The following is a 15,949-nucleotide window of genomic DNA, read 5'->3' on the forward strand; positions in this document are numbered from 1 at the left end:
GGGGGTGTCGGGCGTCTCCATGCACAACTGGGTGCCGTCCGACCAGAGAGAGCTTCAGGGTGTGCCCTGGGGGCTGGTGAGGGCGGCGGGGTTTCATCAACAGGAGGGGAGCGAGGGGGGTAGAAGGTGGATGGGTCCTGGGAAGAGGCAGAGACACGGAGCAGGAGTTTGAGAAGGAACCTGCTTCAGAGGGAATTTAACGAATGGGGTGGCAGTGAGTTGCATGGGGCCAAGTGCAAGTCCTGGGCTGCTAGTGAATCTTCAAGGAATATAACAACGCGGGGGGCGTCTAGTCCTCTACGGATCATTTCTTCTGAGCAGAAACAGCGTGTGAAACCGAGCAGAATGTGACCTTATTTGGAATCGGGGCGCTCGAGGGTATAACTGAGGTCAGGATCTTGAGATGGGATCATCCTAGATGAGGTGGGGCCTAAAGCCAAGGACGGGTGTCCCTCTAACAGACAGAAAGGACACACAGACACCCAGAGGAGAGGCCATGTGGGGACAGAGGTGGCCTGGAGGGATGGGGCCACACGCCCTGACACGTAGGAGCCCCAGGAGCTGGGAGAGGCAGGCGGGAGCCTCCCCGAAAGCCTCCGGGGTGGGCGAGCGTGGCTCTGCCCACACCTGGATTTCAGGCTTCCGGCCTCGGACGCAGAGAATCAACATGTTGTTTTCTGATGCGCACGTTGTGGCCAGTTATTAGGACAGCCCCAGGGGACTGCGTCAGGGGTACAGTCACTCAGAGTTAACCACAGTGGGTTCTGGAGCTCTGGCGGAGGGCTCTTCCTAAAGGTCACGTCAGTGGATGGGTTTGGGAGATGCTGGGTCAGTCCAAGGTCGAGCTCAAGAGCGCTGCCATCTCTAGGCGGCTCGGGCACGTGGGTTCTCAGACCCCCTTAATAATATGGCCGTTTGTTCACAGCGCGTCTCATCTGGTCCTCAAACGCATCTGGGGAAGTGCTGGGCTGGTCCGGTGGGGTGCTAGGGTCTCGGGGAGGTCGGCACCACAGGGGAACCAGCCTGGGTGGAGCCCGGGGCCCAGCGGCTGCCAGCGGGGCCGGCGACAAGGCAGTGACCGCAGGCAAGTTCCTTCTCGTGCTCTCCGTGCTCCAGCTCGTCCGTCTTTACAGTGAAGACGAGAACACGCTTCACAGGGTGGGGGTGAGAATGAGAATGGGAGACCGTTTGCTACAGGAATCCTTTGAACAGCACGGCTCTGGAGAAAAACCGTCACTGGGGCGCCAGCTGCGGAAGCTCCCGGAAGCGCCCGCCCTGTGGTGGGGACAGAGGGGGGGGGGGGTGCAGCGGTCAGGGGCGGGTTGGGTCGTGTGCGGTAACAAACACACCCCAGATCTCGGCGGCTTAGACCCCTGTTTGCCATTGTCTCCGTCCGCCGCCTGGCGAGGGGCCCAGGCCAGCAGAGTTGTCACTGTCGGGACGTGGGTGATAATTGCAGTTGGTGGGGAGGGGTGGGGAGTCACCTGTGGGCTTGTCGGTGCTTCCTCCGGAAGTGACCCTTGCACTCTGCCCACACCTAATTGGTCAAAGTGAGTCACGTGGCCGCTCCTGATTCCCCCCCCCCCCCCCCAGATGCAGGAGGGTGCAATCCTGCTGTGCGGCGGCCGCAGGAAGAGCGCCAGAAGTGCCTAGAACGAGCGCCCCAAGCCCCTTCCCCTCAGCCGCCCGAGAACCTGGGGGCCTCCCTGAGCCAGGAGTCGACGCTGGGGGCTCGGTTCCCCGCTTGCCCGCCACTCTCAGGGCCGCAGGCTCTACCCCTCCCCCACCGCCCCCTGCTCCCGGTGCCTGCACCTGACACTGTTCTGCCGGCCCGTCTCCCTTCCACTTCCTGGTGCCCGTTGTCTCCCACGCACATCGGGTCCTAGCCCTCTGCTCGGGGCTCTTTGTGTCCCCCAAACGCACCTGCTGAAACCCTCATTCCCAGCGTGATGTATTTGGAGGTGGGACTGTGGGAGGTGATAAGGGATGAGACACGAAGGGGGGGCCCTTATGAGAGCCCCCTCTCCTTCTGTGTGGACAAGAAAAGGCCTCGAGGGCACGTGGGCAGGACCTGCCCATGCTGGCAGCCTGGCCTCCTCCCGGGCTCCGGAACTGTGGGCGGGAAGGGCTGTGGTGTAGCCACCGGTTTCTGGCCTTCCACGAGGACTTGGCCCCTTAAAATTTTAGTCCCGTTGGCCGCCCAGTGTGCTTTGTCCAGCAGGAGCCCCCCAGAGCCCTCTCCACGGCCCCCACTTGGACTCTGGGCGGCCACGGGGAACCTGTTCCGTGTCCCAGGCGCCGGCCCTGCTGGCCCCCCAGAGGGAAGCATTCTGCTCTCTGGCTCCCCCTGCCCCACACGCCCCGCACCTAATCCAGCCCGCTTCACCGGGTGGGTTCATTCGCAGCTTCACAGACTCCTCTTCCAGGTCCCCTGGGGTCTCACTCCTCGGGAAGCCTTCTTGTGCAACCAGATCGGAGCTCAGTCCTTCCCGGCGTGCCCCCGGCCTGCTTCCACGCCGCACTGGACGTCTCAGGAGGACAGGGGCCACGTCTGCAGGCCTGCACTGTGCCCAGGGCCTGGCATGGCCCTGCAGGAGTGCTGGCTGCTGACGAGGGGACAGGATCTCTTCTCACCCTGGGGCCCGAGAAAGGCGTTTTCCGCCCCCTGAAATATGTACCGTACATACGTACTTTGGAAGTACTAGATTCTTCTCTCTCGAAATAGCCCCTCCCCCAGCACCCCTTACACAGTCTGGGGGGTGGAGTCGTTTGTGTCTGTGTCCAGTGGGTGGAGTCATCCCGCCCCCGTAACGCCTCTTACTGCCACGTGGTGTCGCTGTTCCAGGCTGGCGGTCCAGGGTCCCTCTGCCTCCTGGGCGCAGCTCCCAGGACGGTGGCCTCTACCTTATAGAGCGCGGCGGGCAGCTCTCTGCGACCTCTGTGCCTCACTGAGCGTCCCAGGGCCACCCCGCCGTCTCCCGGAGACCCCTCTCTCAGGGTCTCGCGATCACAGACTGTAGGCAGCCCCCCTTCCTCACCTGACTGTCTATGCGGGCAAGTAGGATTTCCTTTCCTCCTCCCCCAGCCTTTATTCCGAAACATTTTAAACTTGCAGAAAGTTAGAAAGGGTGGAAACGATGCAGACGGAGACTCACCAGTTGTTAGCATGCTTGTGGTTCCGTCTGGAAGCGTAACAGTTGTGATGACGCCTTTCTTGTGGGTAAGGGGCCCCTTCTGCCCTTCTGCAAGGTCACTGCCCAAACGGACTGAGCCTGTTGCCGGGCCCTGGGAGGTGTCGTGCCGCAAGCTCTCAGGATAAAGGAGGAGGAAGGAGAGAGCACGCAGCCCGCACCTGCGGGCCACCTCCCTTCGCGCATCCAGCCTCCACGTCCTCTGCATGTCCCTTGGGAATCTCTCTCCGGGCCTTTCTGACGACGCGGGGCTGGGCTGCGCGGGCCACGTGCCTCCTTACCGCACGTGACCCAAGGCGCTGGCCGGCCCTCTCTCCTTCCTTTCCAGATTCCTCATGCTCTTTCCCGGTTCTTCAATCTCAGCGGACGCCCCCACTTCCTACCTGCGGGTCCTCATTACCGGTGACAAGCCCTGGCCGCCCAATTTACAAGTTCACCCGCAGGACGCCGGCCTGTGCTTCTGCCCACCCGTCGCGGGGGCTGACGTGGCTCTGCTCCTCAGTCCCTGCTACGTCGTCAGCGGTTTTCTTCTCTCCTGGACTGGACAGTGCCCCTCACCTCGAAAGCATGCCGTTCCAGCGTCTCCCTCTCTCCGCTCCCTGGCGTCCGTGGGCCCCGCGCTGCTCCTTGCGCCCCTCACCGCAAACTGTAACCTGGACCGTGTTGTCGGTCTGCACGTTGGGGCTCCCTCTCGCTCCTTGCCGTGCTCCAGTTGGCTTTCCCACCCTCGCTGCCGCTGGAGCTGCTCCCGAGGTCACGGGGATGCCCCTGCCAGGTCCGAGGGTGGGTCCTGTCCCGTCTCTCCTTTCCTCTCCGCACCTTTGTTCCTAAACCGTTCCCGGAAACACCGTCTCCTCGTTGTCTGGCTTCGGCGACATCTTCCAGCGTTTGAAGGTGCCTGTTCGTCTCCTGGCTCGTTGGGGGTGCGTCCCTGGCCCCGGGGGGGTCTCCTCTCTGGCTGTGTTGGCTCTCCAGGACACCTCAAGCGGCCCATGGCCGCATCTAGTGCTCGTACAGTGAGGACGCCTGAATTTATAGGGACTTCTCCCCACAGCCCTAAATTGCCTCCACACCACCTCCAAGTCAAGGTCTGGTCGGCACCTTACCTTACAGTATCCGACCCGAGCCCTCCATTCCCACCCCTGGATCACGTCCTGTTCCTCCCCCCGTGGCTCAGCCACGCCACCAGCCGCCGGCTGCTCAGGCCGGAGATCCGGGACCCGGACTCGATGCCCCTGTTCTGTTCCCACCCGAGGCTTCGGCTGTCTGTTGTGCAGAACAGACTCACCCAACACTTAGTAGCTTAAAGCACAGCAACGTCTCATCGTCTCTTGAGTTCTGTGCGTTGACTGGGCTCGGCTGGGGGTCCGCTAATGCCGTGTGGCAGATGAGGCCTGGCACCCAGAGGGTCAGGTGGGCTGGAATCTCCAGGATGGCTGGCACTCACCCTCCTGGCTGCTGGTTGGCACTGGCTTTCGGCTGGGAGCTTGGCGGAGGCCGACAGCTGCATGGTGGCCCCCTGTGCACCTTGGCTCCTCGACGGGAGGGCAAGAGTGTGGCGAAGAATGTGCGAGCCATCTCTGATCCAGCTTGGCCTTCTTTGCGGTCACAAATTAAGTACATCCGTCTCGAAAGCAAAAGGCTTCCACCGTGTTTTATTATGACATCAGACTCAGGCTCAGGGTCCAGGTGTGGGTGGGGGTCTCGGGTGCGGCTCCTCGGGATCAGCGAGCCATAGAGACGGTACTTGTATGGAACCCACGACGACCTCCGTTCATTTTCTCACGGTTCTTTGGGTCGACTGGGCTCGGCGGCCGCTTCCTCTGCTTCCGTGGCGTTGGCGGGGTCCCGGTCCTCCGAGGGCTCCCCGCGTGGCTGGTAGTTGGTGCTGGCTGTTGGCTGGGGGCTCCGCGAGGGCTGCCGGTCAGATCCCTGGTTGTCCGCATGGCCGCTCCATCGCGACTGGGCTTCTCGCGTCATGGTGGCTGGAGTCCAAGCGGCCGCGTTCCGAGAGCTGAAGATCCTAGGGCCAACCTGGGCATTTCTTCGGTGTCACATCTGTCACATTTTGTTGGTCAAAGAATGGAGTCAGCCCGGATTCAAAGGGGAAGGAAAACACCCCACATCTGGCAGCAGCAGAGACGGCAGAGCATCTGGAGATAACACTAACGTTTTTACCACATCCACATGCCGCCCGGACCCAGGTCACCACCGTCGCTCGTGTAGGCGTGGCAATGCTCTCCTGTTTGCCCCGCCCCTTCCTGTCATCTCGCCTAGTCCTCACGTAGCGCGCACACCTGGGATGGGCCAGGCCCTGCTGAGACCCGGTGGGCTTGCTTGAGGCTGAGGGTCGGCTCCACATCTGCCCCCCCCCCCCCACACCTCGCTCCAGGATGCCTGGTTTTCCAGGCCACCCTCCCCTCCTGGTGGGGACAGAAGAGCAAAGACCGCTTAAAGCCCCTGCCTGTCGCGTGGCCAAGCCCAGTGCTGATGGCACGGAGAAGACGTGTGTTTTGAGCCCCGGGAGGCAGGGAGGACGAGAAGCATGTGAACACATACTCCGTCGGGCCACAGACCCGCCCGTCAGCACTAGCTTAACAACCTAGGACATGTCTGCATATCCCTCTGGCTACGTACAGCTTCCTTTTTGATGCCTTGATCTCTGCTGCTGCTTCTTTTAATGTTTATTCATTTTTTTAAACTTTTTTTTTAAATTTGTTTTTGAGACAGAGAGAGAGCATGAACAGGGGAGGGGCAGAGAGAGAGGGAGACACAGAATCAGAAACAGGCTCCAGGCTCCGAGCTGTCAGCACAGAGCCCGACGTGGGGCTCGAAATCACGAATCGTGAGACCATGACCTGAGCCGAAGTCGGACGCCCAGCCGACTGAGCCACCCAGGCACCCCTGTTTGTTCATTTTTGAAAGACAGACAGAGACAGAGCACAAGCAGGGATGGGGAGGAGAGAGAGGGAGACACAGAATCTGAAGCAGGATCCAGGCTCTGAGGTGTCAGCACAGAGCCCGACGCGGGGCTCGAACTCATGAACCGCGAGATTGCAACCCGAGCCGAAGTCGGACGCTCAACCCACTGAGCCACCCAGGCGCCCCCCCTCGATCTCCGCTTCTAAGATCAGTGTCACCCAGTGTCCACAGGGCTGGGGGGACAGACACACACTTGCACCTGCTGGCAGCTGTCTTTCTGGAAGGCAGTGTGCGCATACAGCCTCGAGGCGTTTGCGCCATCTGACCCAGTAAGTCCATTGGCAGTTACTCATTTCTAAAGAATAATCAGAGACACACAAACATTCCCAGGCCAGCAGGTTCTTGTTCATAACAGGAAAAGTCTAGAACACCCTCTTTGTCTTCGCAGTCCACCTGTGGTCTTTTCCTTCTGTGTGTCTGCGTGTTCTTGCAATGTGCCATTAGCTGACAACTCCTGAGATGAGTTTCCTTGATTTAGTCACTCGACTTTGCTCAGTTGAAGCGTTTTATTGAGCACTTACTATGCACTATGCCTCACGGGGCCTCATGGGGGTTATGGTGAGGGAGACGTTTAGTAAACAGATTGTAAAATATGTCATTGTAATTTGTGATTAAGTGCTGTCAAAGAAAGAAATCGACGGTGTGGTCGGGGCAGGCTTCCCTGATATGCCAGCTTATGGAAGTGGAGACGTTTCTACCTGCAGCAGGAACCCCGGGGGAAAGCATTCCAGGCCAAGGCACCCAGGGTGTGTAAGGTCCTGAGGGACCAAGGAGGGGGTGCGTAGGAGCCACTGAGAGGGGCTGGGAGGGGTGAGCACAGAGGAGGGTGGAGGGAGGCGGCATGGCTGGGTCGCCGGGGCTGCGTGCCCGGGAGGCGAGTATGTTTCACGTAATGCACTTGGGGAAGACACCAGAGGCGGGCAGTGTGGCCCAGTTTACACGTGAGAAAGGCCACGCTGGGCGGACAGACAGATGGCATGCAGGGGAGTGGGCTGGAGAGCCGGAGGGGCTTCTGGCAGTCCAGAAAGCGACGATGCACGGTGGCTAGCCCCAGGGGTGGGCGTGCCGAGGTCTGTTCACTCCTGACAGTGACCTATCAGAGGACCTGTCGCTCAAAGCCCTGTAGTGGCCAGTGCTACCAAGAGCTCTGTCTCAAAGGAGTCAGCTCCCCCTGCCCCCCACCCCTGCCCCAGAACAAGAGAGCCCAAAGGAGATTCTTTTCAGCTTTGAGTTTCAAGATAATCCTTGGGAACTTCCCAGATGAGACCATACTTGGAGAAAAAGTCTTTGTGGTTTAAAAATTTTTAAGGTCATTCACTTATTTTTGAGACAGACAGCATGAGCAGGGGAGGGGCAGAGAGAGGGGCAGAGAGAGAATCCCAAGCAGGCTCCACGCTGTCAGCACGGAGCCCGACGTGGGGCTCGAACCCACAAACCGTGAGATCGTGACCTGAGCCGAGATCAAGAGCTGGACACTTAACTGAGCCGGCCTGGCGCCCCACACGTCTTCGTAGTTTTAAAAGGCTACATTTTTGTGCACCAGAGTCATAAACATATTTGTGCTGTGAACAACAGATTTGGGAAGTATGCGGAATGAATGTTCCGCCTTGAACCTGATAAACACTGCACAGGCTGGGGAGGGCGGGAGGCGAGTTGGGGGGGGGGGGAGCCAACGACCCAGGATGTGGGAACAGACTCGCTTCTACCCGAGTCGCCGGTGACAGACCCCATCTTCCACAAAGCTTCAGGGCCACAGGGCAGGGCTTCAAAGAGGTTGGGAGAAAACTGGACCACCCATTTCCAGAATCCTGGAGAGGTGGAAAAGCCAAGGAGAGGGTCACTGGAGGTCAGAAGGGACACCTTTGGGAACAGCTGGTTTGGGAGCCTTGCGCCGGAAGGGGGAGGGGGTGAGAGGGGTCTCATTCTGACCCTGGCCGTAGTGAAAGCAGCTTCAAGGATGTTACTGGGGAGACTTGATGTGGATGTCCTGTGCTTGGGTGGCTCTGACTTCCTGCAGGGGTGAGAGACTATAGGACGGGGTGTAACAGCAGAGTCGGGGCTGTGTCTGGAAACAACCGCACCCCCGTAGTGCCTTGGGGTAGGTGTTGAGAGCTTGGAATGTGGACAGAGCCTCTCGGGCTCTCTGTCAGAGCCCACTGTTGGCTCCCTCCTCTGCCCCCGTCTTGGGCCCAGCCAGGGTGTGGGGTGGCCGGGGGGAGGGAGGAAGTTCTTCTTTGCCTCCGGCTGTTCCCTGCACACCCACTGCATCCTGTGGGATTCATGCTCATCCCTTGGGACTTAGCTTGGTCGTTGCTCCCTCTAGGAACCTTTCTAACCTCTCAAGAGCCAGGTGTCTCCTCTAAGCGCATCCCAAGACCTCTGTTCTGGCCCCAGTATCTCCCAGCGCACCATCACTGCCCGTAAACTTGTGTGTGCCCCTCACTAGAGTTCTGGGAGCCCCTCACTTGCTAAGACTGAGTGATTGCGGGACGCCCGGGTGGCTCAGTCAGTCAAGCATCGGACTCTTGATTTCGGCCCACGATCCTGCAGTTGTGGGATCAAGCCCCGTTTCGGGCTCTGCCCTGAGGGCAGAGCCTGCTTGGGATTCTCTCTCTCGCCCTCTCTCTCTGCCCCTCCCCCACTTGTTCTCATTCTCTCTCTCTCTCTCTCTCTCAAAATAAATAAATAAACATTAAAAAAAAGAGCGAGTAGTTGAGGGGAAGTGATAGAATGGATTATGGTGCATTCATCCCAATGACAGTATGCGGGCAACCCAAATCAGAGCAATTATAGCAATGCTCAGCAGCATGGGAAAAGTCTCGTTGGGTATAAAAATGTTGAAAGTGGCTACTTCTATACCGGTACACATTTACCGGAAGGGCTAAAATTAAAAAGACCGACAGCACTAAACGCTGACGAGCTCGGGGAGCCACTGGAATACAGCATGGCGATGTACATGATACCATAACTTTGGAGAAGGTCTGGTTGTTTCTTACCCTAGGACCCAACAGTTCCCTTCCAGGCATCGATCCGAGAGAAATAAAAACATATGTTAGCAAAAAGACGTGTGCAAACGTGTCCACAGCCATTTTGAAAGTAATACCCCCAGAGGGGAGCAGCCCAGGTGTACATCAGTAGGAGGGTGGATGAATAAATTGTGGTCTGTCCACTCAGTGGATGGTTCCCTGGCAGAAAAAGGGATGAACTGTTTTTTTTTTTTTTTTCAGAGTTGGGGAGAGGAGCAGAGGGAGAGAGAGAGAGACAGAGAAACAGAGAGACAACAGAGAGAGAATCTTAAGCAGGTTCCATACTCAACATGGAGCCCTACTCGGGGCTCGATCCCACAACCCTGGGATCACGACTTGAGCTGAAATCAAGAGTCAGATGCTCAATGGACTGAGCCACCCAGGTGCCTCAAGAGTGATGAACTATTGATACATATGTCAGCATGGATGAAACTCAAAAAATTATGCTGAATGAAAGAAGTTTTGCACAAAAGAGTTCATAATTATGATTCCATTTCTATAAAATTCTAAAATAGCCAAAACTCTTCTTTGGTAGAAAAAAAATCGGACCAACGTGGCTTTTGTAGAATGTGGGAGAGGTTTGGCTGGGAAGGACGATAGTGATATTCTTTGTCTTGTTAGGAGGTTGGATCACACATTTGTCAAAACTCAGCAAACATACAGCTTAGATTGGTGCATTGTGTGTAAATTTTACATCAAAAGAAAATATTATTGAATTCCACTTAATGATAATCAAGCTAAGTATTTAGGGGGAAACATACTAGCATTTGCAATTTACTTTGAGTTGCACAAAAAACCAAGATAGATTAAGGGATGGGCAGAGGGGTGGATGGATGGATGGATACGGGACAGAGAATGGTAAGATGTGAGAGGTCAAACCTAGATGGTGATCTGGGCACTCACCGTGTATTAGCTCCCTGTGGCTGCTGTAGGAAGTTGCTACTGATGGCAGGGTGTGTGTGTGTGTCGGGAGGGGGCTTACAACAACAAGAATTTATTCTTTCCCAGTTCTGGAGGCCAGAAGTCTGAAACCAAGCTGTTCTCAGAGCCCTGCTTGCTGAAGGCTTCCTGCCTCTCCCATCTTCTGGTGGCTCCTTAGCTTGTGGCCACATCGCCCCTGTCTCTGCCTCTGTGGCCACACTGCCTCCTCCTTGTATCAGTCTCTCTCTGCTTCTCTTTAAAAAGGACACATGTGATTGTATTTAGGGCCTGCCCTAATAATCAGGATGACACTCCCCATCTCAATATCCTGAACTTAACCGATAACTGCAAGAACTCTTTTTGTTCCAAACAAGGCAAGGTTTACCGGGAATCAGGGGTTAAAGCCTGATATCTCTGGGGGCCATTTTTCAGCCTAATACATACTGTAAACTTCTTTTAGTTTTGCTGTATGTAGGTACGTGTATGCTGTAAAGTTTTTCATGATAAAGTCGTGGGGAAAAAGTGGTTATTTCCAGATGATAAATTACTGCTGACATTATTATTATTAATTATTTGAAAAAGATTAAAAAAAATTTTTTTTACATTTATTTATTTTTTGAGAGACAGAGAGAGACAGAGCACAAGTTGGGGAGGGGCACAGAGAGAGGGAGACACAGAATCCGAAGCAGGCTCCAGGCCCTGAGCGGTCAGCACAGAGCCCGACGCGGGGCTCGAACTCACGCACCGTGAGATCATGACCTCAGCCGGAGTCGGATGCTCAGCCGACTGAAGCACCCAGCGGTCCCGAAAAAGACTTTTTTTTTAAAGCAGTTTTAGGGTGACAACAAAGTTGAAGGGAAGGTACAGAGCTTTCCCATATACCCCTTGTACCTACATCGTCACAGCCTCCTCCCCCGCCATCAAAATTCTACACCAGCAGGGTACATTTATCACAACTGGTGGGGCCACACTGACACATCATTATCATCCAAGTGCACAGTCTGCATTAGGACTCACTCTCAGTGCTGTACATTCTATGGGTCTGGACAAGGGTGCGACAATATACATTTACCGTCATAGTATCATACAAAGCACTTTCACTGCCTAAGAGTCCTCCAACGTCAGCCATTGCTCTCGCCCTTCCTGCTAAGCCTTGGTGAGCACGGATTGTTTTCGTGTCTTCGTCGGGTTTTCCTTCTCCAGAAGCAAACAGATCCACAGCGTCCAGTTTTCCCAACACCATTAACAGACAGTCCTTTCCCCATCGGGTATTCTCACCTACAGTTGACTGTAGATGCGTGGGTTTGTTTCTGGGCTCTCCTTCTGTGCTGTTGGCTGGTTGTGTGTGTTTTCAACACCTGTGTGTTAGTTTTGATTCCTCTACTTTGTAATGTAATTTGCAATCAGGACGTGTGATGGCTCCAGCTGTGTTCTTCCTCAGGCTTCTGTTGACTGTTCCGGGTCTTTTGTGGTTCCACCCAAGTTCTAGGATTGTTTTTCCATTTCTGTGAGAAATGCCATTGGCATTTTGATGGAAATAGCATTGAATCTATAGATGGCTCTGAGTAGTGTGGACGTTTTAACAATATTAATTCTTGCGATCTGCGAACATGGGGTTTCTTTCCATTTATTTATGTCTTCTTCAATCTCTTGCATCAATCTTATAGTTTTTGGCGTATAATCTTTCACCTCCTTGGTTAGATGTATTCCTAAGTGTTTTATTGTTTATCCTGCTATTGTAAATGGGGTTGTTTTCTTTATTTCATTTTCAGAGGGTTCGCTGCTAATGTGTAGGAATGCAACTGATTTCTGTCGATTTTGCATCCTGCAACTTTACTGACTTGTTTTCTTGGTTCTAACACTTTTTCAGTGGCATCTTTAGGATTCTTATATAAGATCATGCCATTTGTAAACAGAGGCAATTTTACTCTTCCTACAAAATTGGACAACCTAGAGGAAACAGATGACTTCCTAGACACATATGAGCCATAAAGACTGAATCATGATGAAATGGAAAATCTGGAGAGATCAATAATGAGTAAGGAGATGAATCAGTAATCAAAAAACTCCCAAATAAAGAAAATCCCAGGGCCAGGGGACTTTGTGGTGAATTCTACTAAACATTTAAAGAAGAATTAATGCCAATCCTTCTCAGACTTTTCCAAAACATTGAAGAGGAGGGAACAGGCCCAAACTTATACTATGAGGCCAGCATGACTCTCATACCAAAGCCAGATAAGGAAACTACAAGGAAAGAAAACTATAGATCAATATCCTTCAAATATATATAAATGCAAAAACTCTCAGTGAAATACTAGCAAATTGGATTCAAAAGCACATTAGAAGGACAGACACCATGATGAAGTAGAAAGAATGGTTTATTCCAGGGATGTGAGAATAGTCCAACATACACAAATCAATAAACATGATAGACCACTTTGGTAGAATGAAAGACAAAAATCATATAATTATCTCAATAGGTGCAGAAAAAGCACCTATTAGGTGCACAAAATTCAATAGCCCTTCATGGTAAAAACTCACAAAAGTGTGTGTGCAGAAAGAATATACCCCCACATAATACAGCCATACATGACAAGCCTCCAGGTAACATCATACTCAATGGTGAAAAGTCAATTTCGCCATCGATACAGTAGCTCAAAGGTGATTATATTTATGCATCCATAATCTGACATGTTGTTACTATCATGATTTTGAACCAATTACCTGTCAGTTCAGACATGAACAAATTACTCTGTCAGTTTAGGAATAAGGACAATAAATTACTTTGTTTTACTTTTATTTATTCATTGACTGATAACCTTCCTTTCTTTACACTGACCTGTTTCTGACCTATGTCATTTCCTTCTCTCTATAAAACCTCTTTTAAAATTTCTTGAAAGTCAGGTCTACCGGCAACAAATTCCCTCAATTGTGTTTGTCGGTGAAAATCTTTATTTCTCCTTCATTTTTGAGGGATAATTTTGCAGGATACACAATTCTAGATTGGTGTTTCTATCCACTCCCCCCCCCCAACACCCACCCCACTCTCTTAATTCTCATAATAAAAATGTGTTTCTGAGGTTACGGAGATGCTGATTCAGTACAACTGAAGTTTTCACCAGGCGTCACAAATGATGACGAGGACCCCATCTTGAGAAGTACTGATGATATCCTTAAGCTTCATTCATTTACCAAATCACAACATCAGAGACTCTACATGTGGACCAGTTACTGTGATTTACCACAGAAGTGACTTCACACAATTATAACTCACTTTTCTTTCCTGGTTCTTGTGAGCGATTATTCTGAGGAGTGTACCCCACTTCTTGCTTGCGTGGTTTCTGAGAAATCAGATATCATCCTTGGGTTTGATTCTCTATAGCAACGTCTCACCTCCCTCCGGATTCTTGCAAGATATTTTATCTGTGATTTTATGCAGTTTGCACATGACGTGCCTAAGTGTGGGTTTCGTGAGCATTTGTCTTCTTAGTGTTCTCTGAGCTGCCTGGATCTGTGGTTTGGTGTCTGACGTTAATTTGGGGGGAAATTCCTAGTCATTACTCATTCAAATATTGGTTCTGTTCCTTTCTCTTTTTCTCCTTCCGGTGTTCCTGTTATACATACTAGTTGTCCCACAGTTGGATGTTGGGACTTGAGTATCCCAACCTTGGATGCTCTGTTCTGTTTAGTCTTTTTTTTTTTTTTTTCTTTCCTTTGCCTTTTTTGTTTGGAAGTTTCTGTTGACACGTTCTCAAGCTCAGAGATTCTGTTTTTAGCTGTGTCCAGTCTACTAAAACGCTGATCAAAGACATCCTTCGTTTCTGGTATAGCGTTTTTGATCCCTGGCATCTCTTTTTGATTCTTTCTTTAGAGTTTCCATCTTGCTGTTCACTACTCTTGTATGCTGTCTACTTTATCCATTAGAACCCTTAGCATATTAATCATTCTTGTTTTATTTTTTAATTTTTTTCACATTTTTTATTTTAGGGAGAAAGAGAGACAGAGAGCGTTAGTGGAGGAGAGAGGTGGGGGGTAGAGAGAGAGAGAGAGAGAGAGCAAGAGAGAGAGAGAGAGAATCCTAAGCAGGCTCTAAGCTCAGTACAGAGCCCAACATGGGGCTTGATTGCATGACCCTGGGATCACCACCTGAGCCAAAATCAAGAGTCGGCTGCTCGACTGACTGAGCCACCCAGGTACCCCTCATTCTTGTTTTAAATTTCCAGTTTGATAATTCCAACACCCCTGACATATCTGGCTCTGATGCTTGCCCTGTCTTCAAACTTGTTTTTTGGCTGTTAGTATGCCTTGTAACTTTTTCTTGCCAGCCAGAGGTAATGGACTGGATAAAAGAAACTCTGGTAAATAGGCCATTAGTGATATGGCGGTGAGGGTGGGGGAGGAAAGTGTTCTACAGTCCTTTGATCAGGTCTCAGCCTCTCTGTGAGCCCGTGACTCTGGACTGTGACCTTCACAAGTGTTTCTCAGGTTTTCTTTCTCTTTATGTGGCCAGAGTTGGCTGGCGTTGGCCACTTCCCTTCTCCCATGTGGATGGCTAGAATGGATTGGAGTTGGGTATTTTCCTTCCTCCGGAAAGTTAGGCTCAGATAATACTCCATCAGGTTAGGCTCTTGTTAAATAGTTTTTCCTGAGGGGAGGCCTTGTTAAGAACAGATTGTCTTACATATCACAGAATGGTTCCTCTCCTCCCCCTGCCAGAAGCATGAGGAGATTTTCTCCCATCCTCATTGTGAGAACACTGTCCACCTCCTGGACGTAAAACTCACAAAAATGTAGGGGCCCCTGATGACTGGATCTCCCTGGAGGCCTTTTTTTTTTTTTTTTTTTTTTTTTTTAACATTTATTTACTTTGAGAGACAGAGAGAGATAGAGCGTGAGCAGGGGAGAGGCAGAGAGAGAGAGAGGGAGACACAGAATCTGAAGCAGCCTCCAGGCTCCGAGCTGCCAGCACAGAGCCCGACCCTGGGCTTAAACCTCTGAACCGTGAGATCATGATCTGAGCCAAAGTCAGACGCTTAACTAACTGAGCCACCCTGGGACCCCTCCCTGGAGTTTTAAACCTCAGGCTTATCTGCATGGAGCCTCCAGAAATTCACGTTACAGTTTAGGTTTTTCTGCCCCGGCTCTGGTTTCCACAGAGGTTTCTGCTGATGGAGTTCAGCCCTGTGCCTGCCTGTCAGTCTCTCCAAGGTTCTGAGTGGTGGTTTGCTGTGACCACACTTCTCTGACGGATCCAGGAAGCGGTGTTGCTTTTTTGGGTTGTTCAGCTTTGTACTTGCTATTATAGGGTGCAGTTACACCTTCCAGGCTCCTTACATGCTAGATTGGAAACTGGATGTCCAACGCGGTCATTTTTGTTTGTTTTTTTTAATTTTTAAAAATGTATTTATTGAGAGAGAGAGAGAGAGAGAGAGAGAGAGAGAGAGACAGTGAATGGGGGAGGGGCAGGGAGAGAGGGAGAGAGACAGAGAATCCCCGGCAGGCTCTGCACTATCAGCATGAAGCCAGATATGGGGCTCGAACTCACTGCAGTGAGATCGTGACCTGAGCTGAAACCAAGAGTCAGATGCTTAACTGACTGAGCCACCCAGGCGCCCCTCATCGCCGTCTTTTTAAGCGTCTTTGTCTATGATGAGAATGTGTAGTTTCTGTAACAAAATTATTATTTTAAATATTAAATTTAAAAGGAGGGTCATACCTTTGACCCCATGCTTATGCTTTTGGTTAAAGGGAGACAAGCTTTATGAACAAAGATGTCTGTGGTGGTCGTCCAGAAGACTTGGGAGAGTGCAAGTGTCTGATGGGAGGAGA

The sequence above is a fragment of the Leopardus geoffroyi genome, chromosome C1, assembly GCF_018350155.1.
Source record: "Leopardus geoffroyi isolate Oge1 chromosome C1, O.geoffroyi_Oge1_pat1.0, whole genome shotgun sequence".
Classification (NCBI taxonomy): Eukaryota; Metazoa; Chordata; class Mammalia; order Carnivora; family Felidae; genus Leopardus; species Leopardus geoffroyi.